General features: G+C 42.3%; 1 protein-coding gene across 1 annotated transcript in view; it reads right to left on the reverse strand.

Annotated features, from left to right (window-relative positions):
• The window catches only part of THSD7B (thrombospondin type 1 domain containing 7B), a 273,934-nt gene that overhangs the window by 37,655 nt on the left and 220,863 nt on the right, over positions 1-15,416 (reverse strand). The window lies entirely within an intron of this gene.

The following is a 15,416-nucleotide window of genomic DNA, read 5'->3' on the forward strand; positions in this document are numbered from 1 at the left end:
AAAACATAAATGTTTTTTTCCCTGCAAGTGACTTACCTCTAACCCATCTCCTAATCAAACATGACCATATATTCACCTGAACTAGGCTATCTATGTAGAGAGAAAAATACAGCTAAAAACTTGATAAACATTTTTTAAAGGTGCTGGGTATTCAGGTTCTTAGAAGCAGCACACTGAGATATAGTACCTGAGCAGATTTTCAGGTTTAAACAAATGAATGCATCACCAGTTCTATTACAATAATGAATTAAAGTTATTTATTTTGAATCCAGTTTGTCTGCAGAAGCTGATTCGAAGATACAGTGTTCTCTCTTCCTTTGTATGACGCACAATGTGGCGCCCTGAAAAAATACAGTGTACCTAAAATTTCTTCTCCCACACACCAAAATCTCCTTGGTCTTGCTGCTGTGGAGCCGTTCAGTTCTCACTGAACAGCTTAAAATAACTAAATCAACCACCTTCCTCCCCCCCCCCCCCCCCCCGAAAAAAAAAAGTTCAGCCACAACTTTAATAATTTATAGCTTCATTTTAAAATAGCAGATTATGACTATGCATGTTGTGGCCTCAACAATAAAGAAACCTTATTTGCAACATTTTGGAGGTGGAGGGCAGGGAGATTGTGATGCCAGTCAGAACACAAAACTGGTGCCCCATCAGAAAATTACCTTTGCATCCAACGAAAAGAAGATAACTTGCTAAAAGATAAAAGAAAACCCCTTGGGAACAGCAAATGTCAGAAACTAACTTTAGCTGCGGGTCTGTCTGTATGTCATGCATAGGTTTAGCAGAGAGGGAAGAGTAAGAGAAGCTGAAAAGTGCAAAATATGTGAAGGAGAAAAGAAAGGAAAGAGGGAAACAGAAATCGGAACCGGTGGGGCCAAGCACAGCATGAACTGGTAAGAGCATCACGTTTCATGCAGGGATGAGGAAGGGAGGGGAGCGAAGGTGGCAAAAGCAGCAGTACCATTAGTCTGATTTTCCTTCAAAAACACAAGTCCTTTTTCACAGTCTGTGCACAAACAACATGTGAGAACGTGCAAGATTTATTAGGACTACAGCTGGAACACGCACAGCGATACCGTTGGGCACAGCAAACTCCTTGCACAAGGGAGGGGGGTCACTGCAGCCTTTCTGGGGAGCACAGGAGGTGTGCGGCATCTCCAGCTTTTGCTGGGAATGCACGAAGGTCTTTGGAAGATCTTGGGGCACCTCAGTCACTCCATAGGGGCTAATGATTTCTGCACACCGAGGCAGTGGTGTTCGGCTTAACTATATGATCTATAGGTATCTATGCATTGTATAAAGTGTATATAGAGGCTAAGTTTCCTAGGCTGAAAGGGCCAGGCACCAGTGCCAGTTTCCAAGGCACCAGAAGCGCCCCTAATTAGCCGTGCAGCCATGTTCATTAACTGGTGTACACAAAGCAAAGAGAGGAAGAACCTGCTGAGCAGGACCTGCGCTCAGCCCCCAAGCAAGGAGCTGAGCCCTCCGTGAAGACACCGTCCTGCCCCAGCCAGTCTGTCACCTCCAGTGAGTTACCGACCCCACAGCCATCTCCCTGCCCACACCACGGAGAATAACCACCCTTCCTTAGGCACGGCGAAGCCTTCCCGTTCCCCAAAGACAGCCAGGAGATGGATGTAGAGGCAGAGAGTATTTATTAGTTTCCCTGCTCCATGGCGGGGGAAAGAAAAACTACGCTCTGCCTATGTTGTCTGACAAAGCAGACCGCAGGAGACAAGTTGTTGAAGATGGAAACGTGTGCTTTAGGCATGATCAGAATTTCCCTCATCACTGAGGGGAGGCAAAACCCCGAGGAAGCGAAGCAGCAAACTTGGCAAGAGCTGGCTGTTCTGTGATTCTGTGGCTGCCGGCGGGCAGGGAACCCGCAGCCCGGGGAGGAGACGTCTCACTGGGCAGCGTTAAGGGAGGTAAAACTTACTTATCAATAAGTTTACTAAGAGCTGGGTGGGTGCCTGTTTCGGCTCTTTAGAGTTTTGGAGAGAAAGACAAGGTTGGGAGCGGAGAGAAGGTGATGGTACAGGGCAGCTCGGGGCCAGCACAGCACAAACTGTGGATGTAGGGATTTAACATTTTTTTTTTCCTTGCTCTAACGAATACCTCGTCCTCGGGGTTAGAGGACATCATTGTGAATCCCACAGGTCACAGCACGAGCGTTGCCAGCCTTCTCACACTCGCCCTGCATGAGCAGCCTCTGCTCCTCGCTTGGGCCTGACCGAGAGCTTGGAAATCCCGGCTCCGTGTCTCGCTGACCTCTCATCGCTCTGCATTAAAATCTGTTAAACCTCAGACCTCTCCCAACCAGCAAAGCCCACCTGCCGATAGCAGTAGAGACCTAACACCAGGAATTTAGCAAAATTTAGCAAAACTGCGTTTTGGTGGTCAAAACCTCCCGCGGCATTTGCCTGATGCGATTCCTGTGTAAGAAAACCACAGAAAACCGGGGAGATTTTCACAGAAAACCGGGTAGGGATGGGATGCCACGGGAACTAAAATCTATCCCGCGTGAGGACAAAACAGAGATCCCCACATGCAGTGCCACAAACACACGTGATGTGAAGTGATACTTCAAACATGCTCCTTCCAGAGCAGGCAGGACCACAATAATAAAGCCATTGATAGAGTGTTTGTATTCCGCTGCCGAGTGGTGTCGAGCTGGTGGGATTACACGTGAAGCTCCATCAGCTTTCCCCCTCCGACAGACATCCCGCTCTGCGGGAGGGCACACAGCACCATCCCTGTGGCACCTCAACACCCGGGTGCTCTGCTGCTCACCTCTTCGGTACTTCCAATTCAGTCTAGATTCCCAGATTACACTCACCACCAAAAATCCAAAATATAATTGTTACAAATAACCCATTTTCCTAAGCTATTGTGCTGACAGCACTGCGTGTCCCGGCTGTGAACGACCTCTCTCCTCTGTCCTGCGAGCAATGCCATCTCTGGTAGCAGCTCTGAGACAGCGTGAAGGTGTAAATAACCACCATGTGTCTTTGGGAGGGACAGATTTCTTCAGAGCAAGTTACAACGTGTATCGCTAGACTCCGTTACACCTTTTAAACGGGAGTCTCAAAAGAGATGGAAGATTTCCACAGGTGAAGCTCTGCGGGTATGCATTTTGGAAGCTGTGAATATAATTTGTGGCTCTATCTTTGCATTTAAAAACCACGGTGATATGGCATGTGTTCCTTTCCTCCACAGGATAACGTTTTCCTCCCATTTCTCTCTCATGGTTTTCCACCAATTGTTTTCAATCCCTTCCAATTCTTCTCTCTTTTTTTTGTATTAAAAAAACCAACCAAACAAGCCAAACCTTAAAGCCTTTCATTCCTCTCTTTTGCTAACAGCTGTGGTATTTAAGGAGGTCAAACAGATGATGTTCTTGATTTTGCATTTTCAGAGCATTTTTTCTAAGCCTTGCTGTTCTTTGGGTCCCACCAACTAGGGGAATCTGGGATCACTTCTCACCTCCTGCCTCTACGGGAGCACCCTCTCCTCACCCTGAACAGAGGCTGGGATGGGATGTGGTGTCCTCACTCCTCACCCAACCCAGGGACCCATAGCGCCTGTGTCTGGAGGGGGCTGGGTCGGGATCTGGTGTCCTCTTTCTTCACCCAACCCAGGGATCCAAAGCGCCTGGTCCAGAGGGGGTTGGGATATGCTCCCACGAATCCCTGGCTGCAATATAAAGTGCATCCAAGCTTCAAATTCAACAAAGTCTCAGTATCCTGGCCCACATCACATCTGCCATCTGCTACATCTGCTGCAGATACAGAAGCCTCTTGTCCAGCTACACCACTTCTCTTCCCAAGCACAAAGACAACAGTTCGTTTGAAAATAATCTGATTAATGCTCACCCTTCCCCAAATTTATGCAAACCCACTATGACAGTGCATTTACAAAAACCCAACACACGTTTGGAGCTGTACTACCACAATCCATCTCCTGAAGGACAGAAACTAAATGAAGACCGTGCGATGGGCAGAGAGGCCCGTTGTTCTGCACTGCTCAGGGGGCAGGAAGATGCTGGGAGCTGCAGACACCTGACCTATGCAGAGCTCAGCGCCCAGGGGACCAGCCTGGCTCCATCCCTTAGCGCCTCGCCTTTAACCCTTTCAAGAAATAAAGACAACTAAAATACTTTTAGCATTTTAGGAAGTTAACAGCTTTCCTCAATTTTAATTCATATCCATATGCGGGGGTTTGGGCTCAATGAACCAGTGATGCCAGAATGAAGTTGATGGGAGTTTTGCCACTGACATTCATAGGACCACTGTATCACTTTTTGTAGCCAGAATTAGTCTGGAATATATTAACATCTGAATCCTGAAATCAAGTTGATGGGCACAGTTCCAAATAAATTAAAGGGAAGAGGGACAAAACCTACTTTTTAAGAGACTAACTGCTATAATTTTGCCCTAAGAAAATAAGCCAGCTCCCAATTCACTCCAGTGCAAACCCTGGGTCTTTGGTAAAGTATCTTGAAGTCGACAGTTACTTCATCAAGATATACAAATGTTAATCTATTTATTTTGTCTTTTAAAAGCTGATACTTGCACCTTAATGAAAACTCCAAATATTTAACCACCAGAGAGCTTTGGTGTGATTTATAATGTTCTGTAATTTATTTATTTAAATGTAGGTCAGGAATAATACTGACCTTGCAAAGGACATATAGAAACGAGCACACTTGCTCAACTGATGTGATTCATTAAAAGAAATTCATACCTATATTTCAGGCAGCATTTCTGATGAGCACCTGCAGAGTAAACTAGAACAGGTTCAACGCTTCTGAAAATCATAGTGACTTCATATTTTAGTGAACATCAAGATTTATTGTCCCTCAAGGTAAATATTGACTCTGGTTTTCCCTCAGTCGATATTTTAGCTTTCAAGACAGTAAATCTTGGTGTTCACCTCAACTAAAGTCAATATCTGCTTATTATATTAGAACAACCAAACTGATCACTGTAGCAGTTGCCTGAGACCCTGAGGACAACCTCTGTGCTATTCATTTCTAATAAAAATGGGCTAAATTCATTGCTAACATAAGTTCATTTCACTTCGCTGCCCTTATACCAAGGTTACATTAGACCTAATACATTGAAACAACCAGAACCAAAGAAATAACAATCTACTTTTAAACTATGGAGACCACCATGAATAACACTATAGCTAGAAAACATCTCTTATAGGAGAGAGAGCTGATTTACTCTGGTTTGCAAAGACACTTTCTGCCAAGGAAATTCAAGTCTAGATATTAAAACCACTCCTACTGAGACTGGCCTGCAATTTGCTCACTTTTAATACTTTTTGCATACCCATTTTTATGTTCCCTGCACATCCAGGCTGCAAGAGGAGGCAGCGGTGGAACTTCACCGTGCAAAAGCGTCCCTCTCCTCCTCTTACAGCTTATGGCCACGGCTTCATCATACCTGGACCACAGCCAGGGCCTCTCTTTCAGCCAGCCTGACACAAATGGGTCCAGAGCACGGTGGGAAATAGCGCTGAAAAGACATCCATTCATTGCAATTACCTGCAAATTTGTCTTCCACGTTGACTCCATCTAGTTCATTCAAACCTCTTTTTTGGTTGTAAGGTGCCCATACACCGACTGAATAATTTTTGTAATGTTCTAATACTGCCTTCGCGTTCCATTTAATCCAAACCAAATAATTTCTAATAATGAGTTTCTTTTATTTAGTTCTTTAAAACTTAATTCAAAATGGAGCACTTACTTTGTTAATTACTGAAGTGCATGTTTGATTTGGCAGATCTGAGCACGCATTTAAAAGCTTTACTGAATTAACTGTATATTTGAAGGACAAGTACTTGCACATTAACAAACACTACATCACAGAAATAACCTCATTAAAATTTCAACATTAAATAGTTCTCTTTAAAATAAAATTGATTTTATTTCATGCTAGTTTATATATTGATCACAATCACCAGAAATACGCTAACCGCTCACCAGTATTAAAACTGATTGAACAATTAATTTTCAAGCAATTTGGATTTTGCAAAGCAGCTGTTTCACTGAGGAATACTTGCCTTTAGGTATTTGGATGCTGCAAATAGCCACAAAAAAAAAAAAAATAAATTGCTCAAGAATGACTTAAAATACAAAAGTTTGAATAGATCAGCATGTGGTCAGACTTCTGCAATTATTGGAATTCCTGAATTTTTTATGCCTCTAGCAGATATCTGACGAAGATGCAGCACTTTTAGTTTTTGCATACACTCAAATCAAAGGAATTAGTGTTTTCTACCTCCTTTGTGGTAAGGAAAAAAGAGAATCAATTAGAGTTTCGCTAAGGTTATGAAAAGCCTTCACTGGCGATGAACCAAGTTTCTAGAAAACTTAGACCCGCCTAAAACTTTGTAGCTGGCAAAAGGATGGGATCAATTTTATTCTAAGTACAAAATATGAATTAAGAGTCAGGGCAATAATTACTATAGCACAGACAGAAAGATGTATCAATTCCCAGTCTCTGCCCTGTGGGCAGTATCATAGAATCATAGGATGAAGAATTAAGTGATTTATTAGAGGCTGGTGAGGGAGCCCTCAGGGAGCAGGGGGCTGAATCTGGAAATGCCCATTTTCTTGCACTAACTGGATGACATCTCATCTTAAAATCAGATAGTGAAAAGTTCAGATAAAGACATTTCAGGATGAAGCCATCAAAAAAAGCAGCACTGTAAAATTCTGGCTGTAAAATGAGAAAAAGGAAAAGAGAAGAAATTAGGAAAGCAGCAGAGTATTCTGCTACAGAGACATCTGGATGATCCACATTCCCTCACGATGGCCTTTAGAGGCTTTTACTGTATCTAGTCTTGTGCTGGACTTTAAAAAAATGCTCCTAGTAAATCCCTTATTTCCTTCCAATGGATGATTAAATATGCAAAGACAGACACCACTGTATTTCAAAATCTTAAGTGCAACAAATGGAAAATGCCTTGTTTAAAAAGTTAATTGAAGTAAACTCTGCTGAAGCCCAGTCATTACAGCTCACACTTATAGAACTAACACATTGCTCAACAAGGTTTATTAATTCATATTTTCTAGTGGTAAGTGGTTTTATTTTCTGTAGGATTGGTGCAGGCATTAAAAACACCAAGCTGTAATATGGTGAAGCATGAGCGCTCCTTCCTGCAGATTAAAATAAGAAGTTGGCATCATTCAACGTGAGAAAATAAGGGAGAATGTGCAGCTCCTGTCCCCGAACCTGCCTCCACGGTTTTACTCAAGGTTGTACTGTCACTACAGCCTTTGAGGAGCAGAATACAGCCCAGATTATCACCTTGCAGATATCATGCAGTTATTGGGTATTTATTTCTACCTGAAGTACTGAGGCAAGACAATTTAGTCTCAGAGTTATGCAAAAAAATGGAGATGCTGGGATATACAATCACAAATGGCCAGTTCCTATGACTCTGCTTTTTATTTTATGTTTTAATTACTTTTCTTCACTATCAAGGAAATACTGAATCTAAACAAGATATTAACAAATGCCATTTTACTGTGTTGTCAAATATGGGGGTCTAAAGCAAGGCAGAAACTCATTAGTGAGAGCTTCGGTGCATTTTTGCTGATTCCAGAAGCTGTAGGTGCCGTAGCTTCTGCTGTCTCCCTGTCACAAAGCTAGGCAAGCGTAGGAAATTTAAGTAGATATAAGTAAATCAATGTCCTGTGTTTTTGAAACAGCACGTTTTCCTGCCGCTGAAGGATAGTTTCAGGGGTAACAAACAAATGTGGCGCCTCTCTGGATGGATCTGTTGTGCAGTAATAAAGTTGGACCCAGTTTTAGAGAGAGGAAGGGGGAAAAAAGCTGACTGATGAAGAACAACATCGAAGCCCCTTTTTACTAAACGAGAACAATATGATAAGATGAAGACAGATTGCAACACCAACCTGAGCCTTTGTAGATGTCCATGTTAGCAGAAAGGAAAGAAAATTATATATTCATTAGTTTAGCTGCTGTATGATAATATTGCGAAGAAAAAAAAAATAGCAGAAAATCTGCTTAAAATAAAATTGCCACAATGTCAGGTTGCATTCAGTTCTTCGATTTCCCCATCTTTCAGAAAAAAAAAAATATTCCCTCAAGCAGAAATCAAGCATTTATTTGTGAGTGAATAAAAAGCATGACTATGCTGAAGAATAAGGCAGAGTTCATTCAGCTTCATCCAGCAATCCTCTGGATTTCATCAGTGTGTCTCACGATCAAAGCCTTAGGATAATAAAAAAAAAAATCTATGAAGCTTAACCTGAAATCTGGTAAGAAACCCCACAATTACGGAATATCAATCACAACAGATATGAAAGGCTTTCAGACATTTAAATCTTAATTGGGTGGCACTGTCTTCAGTGCAGCCTGCAGAAGACATGCCAAGCGGCACCCAGCCAGCTGGCCGTTATCAGGTGGGACTCCATCTCCATGAAAACCATCAATAACTCAAAAGTAGATTTCGTTACGGAAAAAATAACTAAATGATAAAAATTCAATAAGGTGGACATACAGGCATTGCACATCCTACAGACAAGGAGGGTAGGGGCGGTTGACACCGAGATCTCCAGGTTTCCATCAGCCAGGCAGGTGCTGCACTATTTAAGCCCGTACCAAATCCTCTTGCAGGCAGCATCATTGAAACAGCATGGACAACATAAACATCGGCTCTTCCTAACAGAGCCTAGGAAGCCTGCTGTTCCCACTCCTCTGATTAAAACGCCAAATGAACCCAACGCCAAATGAACCCGACGCCAATGCGAGCAGGAGCCATGAGGCTTGGGGGACACTGGAATCCTGAGCGAGCCAGTGACTGCCACAGTCCTCTGCCCAGCCAGCCTGAGCTCCCAAACCAAATCACAGCACTTCAGTCGGTCAAAAACCTGCCCCTGTGGGATACGAGCAAGTGATGACTAGATCCAGAAGCCAAGTCATCTGTCACATGAAATGAAATAAATGCCGCTACTAAACACAAACAGTCCCAAAGAAGCACTTTTTTTGTAGGCATCTGTACAGTAGGCAATTTAAAGAAAAGACCATCAGAGCTTGCTGCTAAGTTAAAAATGATGCCTCAGAGACAAAGTTTTAGCCCCAGTCTTTCTTTTAAGAGATTTTAAATCATTTCAAGGTCTAAAAACTTCAAATTGATATTCTACTGGTTTATTTTCACGTCTTAAGCAAGAATGAATTAGCATGGCAGAGCAGTCACACGTTTGTCCTTACATGGCAAGATCTTGGACTGACAGTTTTTCCACAGGAGATATAAAACCAGTTAGCCAACAAGAACAATTTGATTGATAGCACCGTAGACAAGAAATGGAAGAGATTGGGCTGTGTCAGGCAGTTGAAAGTTATGTTTTCTGAAACACACTTCCATGAGACTACACCAAAGGCTGGAAGCAGAGAGAACTGCAAACTGCTCCTGGGGCTTCCCGCAGTCACAGCAAGGAACAGTCCGGTTTTAGGCTCCTGCAAAAGCAGGAATAGGAATGCAAACCAGCTCATAACCTGATTGTTTCGTTAGGACGAGACTGTCACTCTCCACCCAGTCCGCTCAGCAGCAGGTCTGATTCCTCCTCAGCAGCATCCGGGCAGAAACGGATGCTCGTAGGAAGAGCCGGACAGATGCTGATGGATGAGTGATAGATCCCAGAGCTTCAGAGCGCGGAAAGATCACCCACGGCCTGATTAGTAACTGGAGCTGTAAAATTTTTCTTAGAAGAGCAAGTTACTGCAGAAGCCAGAATTTTTTGACAGCCTGTTGCATCGCATATTTGTGGTAGCTGTCTTACTGCCAAGACAGGCAGATGTTAGTACTGCGGTTAGACGCGGCATTAACTTGAGCAATTTTCTCTGTATAATTACAGGTAACGCAGACCTCCTAGCAGTGCTGCTGAGAGGCCAGCCTCATGACAAGGCAGCTGAATTCACAGATTTAAAGGCAGCTACAATCACACCGCCACACACTTAGAAATCCTGCAATTGTTACCACCTGACAGTTTTTATTGATATTTCTTACAGGCGGATCCAGACAGAAAAGAGTTAGGCACAGAACAGCTGAGTTTTCTTTCCCAGATGCATACGTTCAAGAAAAGTGATGTGTTGCGGAGAAAAACCATGCTTCTACCTGAGACTGCTCCCCAGCAAGAACATCCATATTTAATAAACTAAAGGCTCCCTTGAGCCAAAAGTTAAATTCTACCCAACCTACTTCAAACATCAGAGTGCACAGATACCATCCCCCGAGCCGAAAGATAAGAGGCAAGTGCTTGTGAGCCACTACCTTGCGGTGTCTCTGGATTTCTGGGTATCTTTCTTCTGCATTTCCATTCCTTTCTTTCAGAGCAGGGGAAATATATAGTTTCAGATTCCCACCTTTCTACCATTGGCCTGTATTTTGAGGTTAAATGCTTTCCATGGAGCTGTACAAATCCACATGAACCAACAGAAGGTCTTCTACTTCCACTCTTTGGGTCATGCTGTAGCAAGGAAGGAACATCTGAACATTTACAGGTACATCACTAAAATTTAGGGTGGGAAAAAGTGTAGACTGATATGAATTTTTTCAGCAGTACCTATTTATGTAAAACCTGCATCATATATATTGCTGGTTAACGAGAAGCTATATAATAAACAAATAGATGTTTTTAGAATGAATCTGACCAGGAATGATCACATAATTCTACATACACATATGCTCATGTTCAACAAACTAGCATTTAGCACATATTTCTCTTTCCTTTGTGCCTTGTTTTTAAGGAGTTTATGAGTGTCTGACGATTGAAAATCTACAAGAAAACAGAACTCCTTATTCGTTCCTGTACTAGTGGGTAATGTACCCCATAATAACCACCAGCAGAGCACCAAGTCCTGCTCTGTACCACTGCAGCGCTCAGGAAGGGTATGTCAGGGCACAAATGATTCAGCAGTTCTCACACCTCTGCCATTCCCTGGAGCACCACCTTCACGCATCCATGATTCTGGAAATAATGGAGTGAAAAAGGCTGTTTCCCAAAACAGTAAGTAAAAGGAGAAAGCAGAAAGTAAATGCATATGGAGACTAAGCAACACAGCTGTGCTTTGCCGTGTATCATACACACAAACCACTCTACCTGAAACCTTTTAGAGAATTAAATAATGCAACAGAGCAAATAGCATGTGGTATAAATTAGAGGACACAGTAATTTAAAGACCATGCAAACAGTCCAAAAGAAAGTTTTCAGACAGCCCACAGCCGATTAGAAAGAGAGGACAATTAAAAGGTAGAGACAAGAAACTGAAGTTGAATGGCAGATCTGAAAGGAACTTAAGAGTCAAAGAAATACAGAAAAGGGAAATGTTGTTACCCAACACAGGAACCACACAGAGAAAGTCCAACACTAAAAATAGTTAATTTACAATGGAGGGAACGGTAGGAAATGAAAGATCAGCAATGGGGTGAAGGGAAAGAAATGGGAGACAAACTTTTTCTGATGGGCACTAGCTCAGAAAGTTTGGCCAACAAGGAGGGAAATAACTTCTGGGCCAATGGGGTTATTTAGGAATGATGGAGACAAGATTGCCCAGCATCCTTCAGAAGATGCAATGCGAGAGAACTAGAGGAGGAAAGGGGAAAAAATATAGTGAACTGTATAGCAGTAAGATAAACTTTTATTCTCGGAAAGATATTTTCCTACGGACGTTATCTATAGGCAGCAGAAAATAACACGGAGAGGAGTAGCAGGCAGCATGAGTTTGTCAAGAACAAACTGTGTGAAATCATTCTGATGTTCTTCGCTAACATGATAACAGATTCTGTGGATAGGGATGAAATGGCAGGTATTATGTTGACTTTAGTAAGCCTTTCACACCTACCTCTCAGGCTAAGGAAATATGGTCTGGATGAATCTAATACTTGGTGAGTACAATGTTGGAAAATCATACTCTGAATAGTTAACAGTGTAAAACAGGCAAGAAACTTCACTCATGGCTCTGCAGAGCTTTATGTTCTGTATCCACTCATATTCCTTGTTTTCATTAACTTGGGGGTGATGGATTGAAGACAATTCTTACCGACTCTGCGGGTGCTGCCACGGTGAGAGGGACAGTGAGGCAATCAGAGGAGAGGAAGAGAATTCAAAATGGGCTTTATGAATGGGAGAAACGGACTGAAAAAAACGGGTTGAGAGAGAGGTACAGAACGACAGTGATGAGAGACCGACCAGTCAACACCACGAAGACAGGATGAGAGACAACCAGCCCCTTAGTGGTACCACTGCCCTGGATCCTGACATTGTAGAAAACCATAAAGAGAATGTGATTCAATAACGCTGTAAAAAGACAAGACAAATGTAGCGTTTGTAAAACACTGAAGTACCACTTCAGCTACGGCACGGATTCAGCTTGGGAAGCATGTCCAGATGCACACACTCAACTTTATGAGAAATTTGAAGAATTGAACTGAGAACCAACGGCTGACAGTAAGATTAATAAGACCAGGATCAAATTGCCAAGGCGAGCTGCGGCATTTCCACCGTCGCTTTACAGGTAAACATTTAAAACACCAGTATAATTAGTGACAACCTATACGATGGCAGGTCTGTCAATGAAGCATGGTATCATTGTCAGATAAAATAGCAATACTGAGTCATAAAAAGAAATAACTCTGCTGTATCATAACAGATGCAGAGTAGCAGAAAGACACCTGAGAGAGCTTTAAAGAGATCTTCCAGCAGCTTGAAACTATCTATCTGTAGCATCACTAAGCTCTGTTGCCTTGAATAAATCACAGACTGCATTTTGGAAACCAGGGACTCTCTTCCACCTCATACAGAAGTAGGGCAGTGGAATTACCATTATATTAAATATTAACAGCACTGTTATAACACTGCCTACAGTCCACGTTCCTCATTGTAAAAGTAACATTGATAATGAAGGAGCAGTTAAAGGAAACACAGGAAAAAAAATTCAAGGTCTGAAAATCTTGCCTTATAGTAACAAAACCCAGAAACCTATCTCTTCGGTTCAGGTGAGAGGTGGGGAAGAGGAGACTCAATCATTTTGGGGAATATGCAGAGAGGATTTCTCTTAGAAGATCTTTCTTTAACACAGCAGGTAAAGATATATACATTCTCAAGACTGAGAGCTGTAGTTAGACAAATTCATATTCAAGTTCTGAAAAAAGGGCAACTTTTTAAGCATGAAGGAAATTAATTACTGGATCAGCTTATCCAGGGTAAGTCCTCCTTCAGCTGAAATATGCGCCAAGGTGGAGTGCCATTCTACAAACCTGCTCCAACTCCACAGGTAGGTGGGGATTTGACTGCAAAGTCAAGTAGCTTATGCTACAAAAGAGGTCAAAACAGACTAGCAGCAGCAGCAGCACCGTGGTATATGTGTGGCCTGGAGCTCTGAATGAGGAACTCTGCAGAAGACTTCTAAATCATATAATAATCATTAAATGAACACCACATTCATTAACCCATACTGCATACTTAAAATATAAATTGTATGTTAAAGCTGAAGGGAGGTAGTACACCTGCATGGATTTTACATGCATTTTGAGAGGTCATCAAGAAAAATATTTCTGCATTATAGATCAGAAGCGCATTGGAGTTCAGCCAGTTCACGTGTCATCCCATAAGTACTGATCCTGCAAAGATGACAGTATTTTCTTTACCACATTAGCTCTAGCTACTAAATTATAACCAAGAGAGGAGCTGGAACTGAGAAAAGAGGATAAACATTTTAGCCAGGTCATGATGTTGCCAGTAGCATGCAGGACAGATGAGGAAAACAGAAATGCAATTATTAAAATAACGCAAACACTCTCTTGGCTGCCTCTGTTCATCAATGACTTCTGCCATTTCTTCACTCTGGTGTGGGTAAAAGAGACGGCATACTTGGAAATGCAAATTGGACTCTCCTGCCTCTGGATAGAGACTTCCAGGTCTTTGGTTTGACTCTCAGCCAGCTGCCCCTGCTGGGTTTTATTACTAACACCCCTTGCTTAGCGATGCTGCTCCCATCCCTCCTGCAGGTCAGCGTGTGGTACCTGGCACGTGGACAAGTATATGCACCTATGCATGGACATCACTAAGAATAAATATGAGTTGATTGACAGGAAAGTGAAAGGAAAGAAAACAGGGAGAACAACAGTAACTGCATGTGAGCAAAGAAGGGCAAATATTCACTATAAAGAAATGCCTTTCAGCGAAAAGAAGAAGAGGGGGAATGTGGTAACAAGGAACACTAGCAGTGATACAGAAAGGGGTGGAGGCAAGGAAAAGACAATGGAAAATACTAGAGGAAGAGGCTCACTGTGTTTGACAAACACTTGACAAAGTAAAATACGGCTGAGGCAGGACAGAGGCGCGCCGAGAGGTAATGCCAAAGTTACTTTGCAATAGGAAGTACGTGGAGCCCTGCTGGGCTCTGCTTCGGTTGTTTCTTTGTGGTTTGGCGAGTCCTGTAACAGCTTCTGATTACAGGAGACACCTCCAATAGATCAGAATACTTGGAAAATAATCAGTGTTTAAAAGGCTAACGCTTTTATACCTATCAACTGACAGTTTAATATTTACATTAGCGCTATCTTTTGCTCTACATATGAACAACAGGCAGTGCTCCCACCGTTATTTTCAGCTTATTTTACAAAGCCACTTTTGGAAAGCTTTGCTTTCAGCGAGGGATGCAGGCGTTAAGAGTCAAGCTCCATCAAAGCTCTCCCACGGCACAGCTGCACTCCCGCACATAAGGTCCCAGGCACATACGTTTCTACGGTTGCGTTTGTCCTGCTGAGCCAACAGTCCGTACACACACACATCCACGTATGCTGAACTGGGAAACAATCCGCATTTAATTGCCTTTTCATTTAGACTGATAAATAACTTAGAGATGAACACCAGACAGCAAGGAAATAATTGCTCACTCAAAGTTGCATTTAAAAATACTTAAGCGCAGCATTAAATTCCTCTCAGTGTTTACTGTACACACATCAGACAGTTTGCAAATAACATTTTTAATCGCCAAATGTTGACAGGGCTAGACTGGGAAGGACCAACATATAACAAATCGTTTCCGATGGGTATAGAGAAATATACCCTGGGTAGAGATCACTGGAAAATCCCCTGCATTTGGTATAAATAATAGTTTGGCTTGCTTGTTTGTTTTGCTTTTTTTTCAGATGGTATAATGGAATAATCCAGCTGCCTTCTGTTACCTTCTATTATATCAACAAAAATTATCAGAGAACAAAAATGCCAAACAAATTCCCTCTTGTGCACCATGGAGATGAAAGAAAAACCAGTCAACCGAGTAAGACTGGTGTTTGTGCTTGTGTATGTTGAGACATGGAATCATTTTTCTTAATAAAACCAAAAACCATTGCAATTTGGAGGAAAACAT

The sequence above is a fragment of the Numenius arquata genome, chromosome 3 (genome assembly GCF_964106895.1).
Source record: "Numenius arquata chromosome 3, bNumArq3.hap1.1, whole genome shotgun sequence".
NCBI lineage: Eukaryota > Metazoa > Chordata > Aves > Charadriiformes > Scolopacidae > Numenius > Numenius arquata.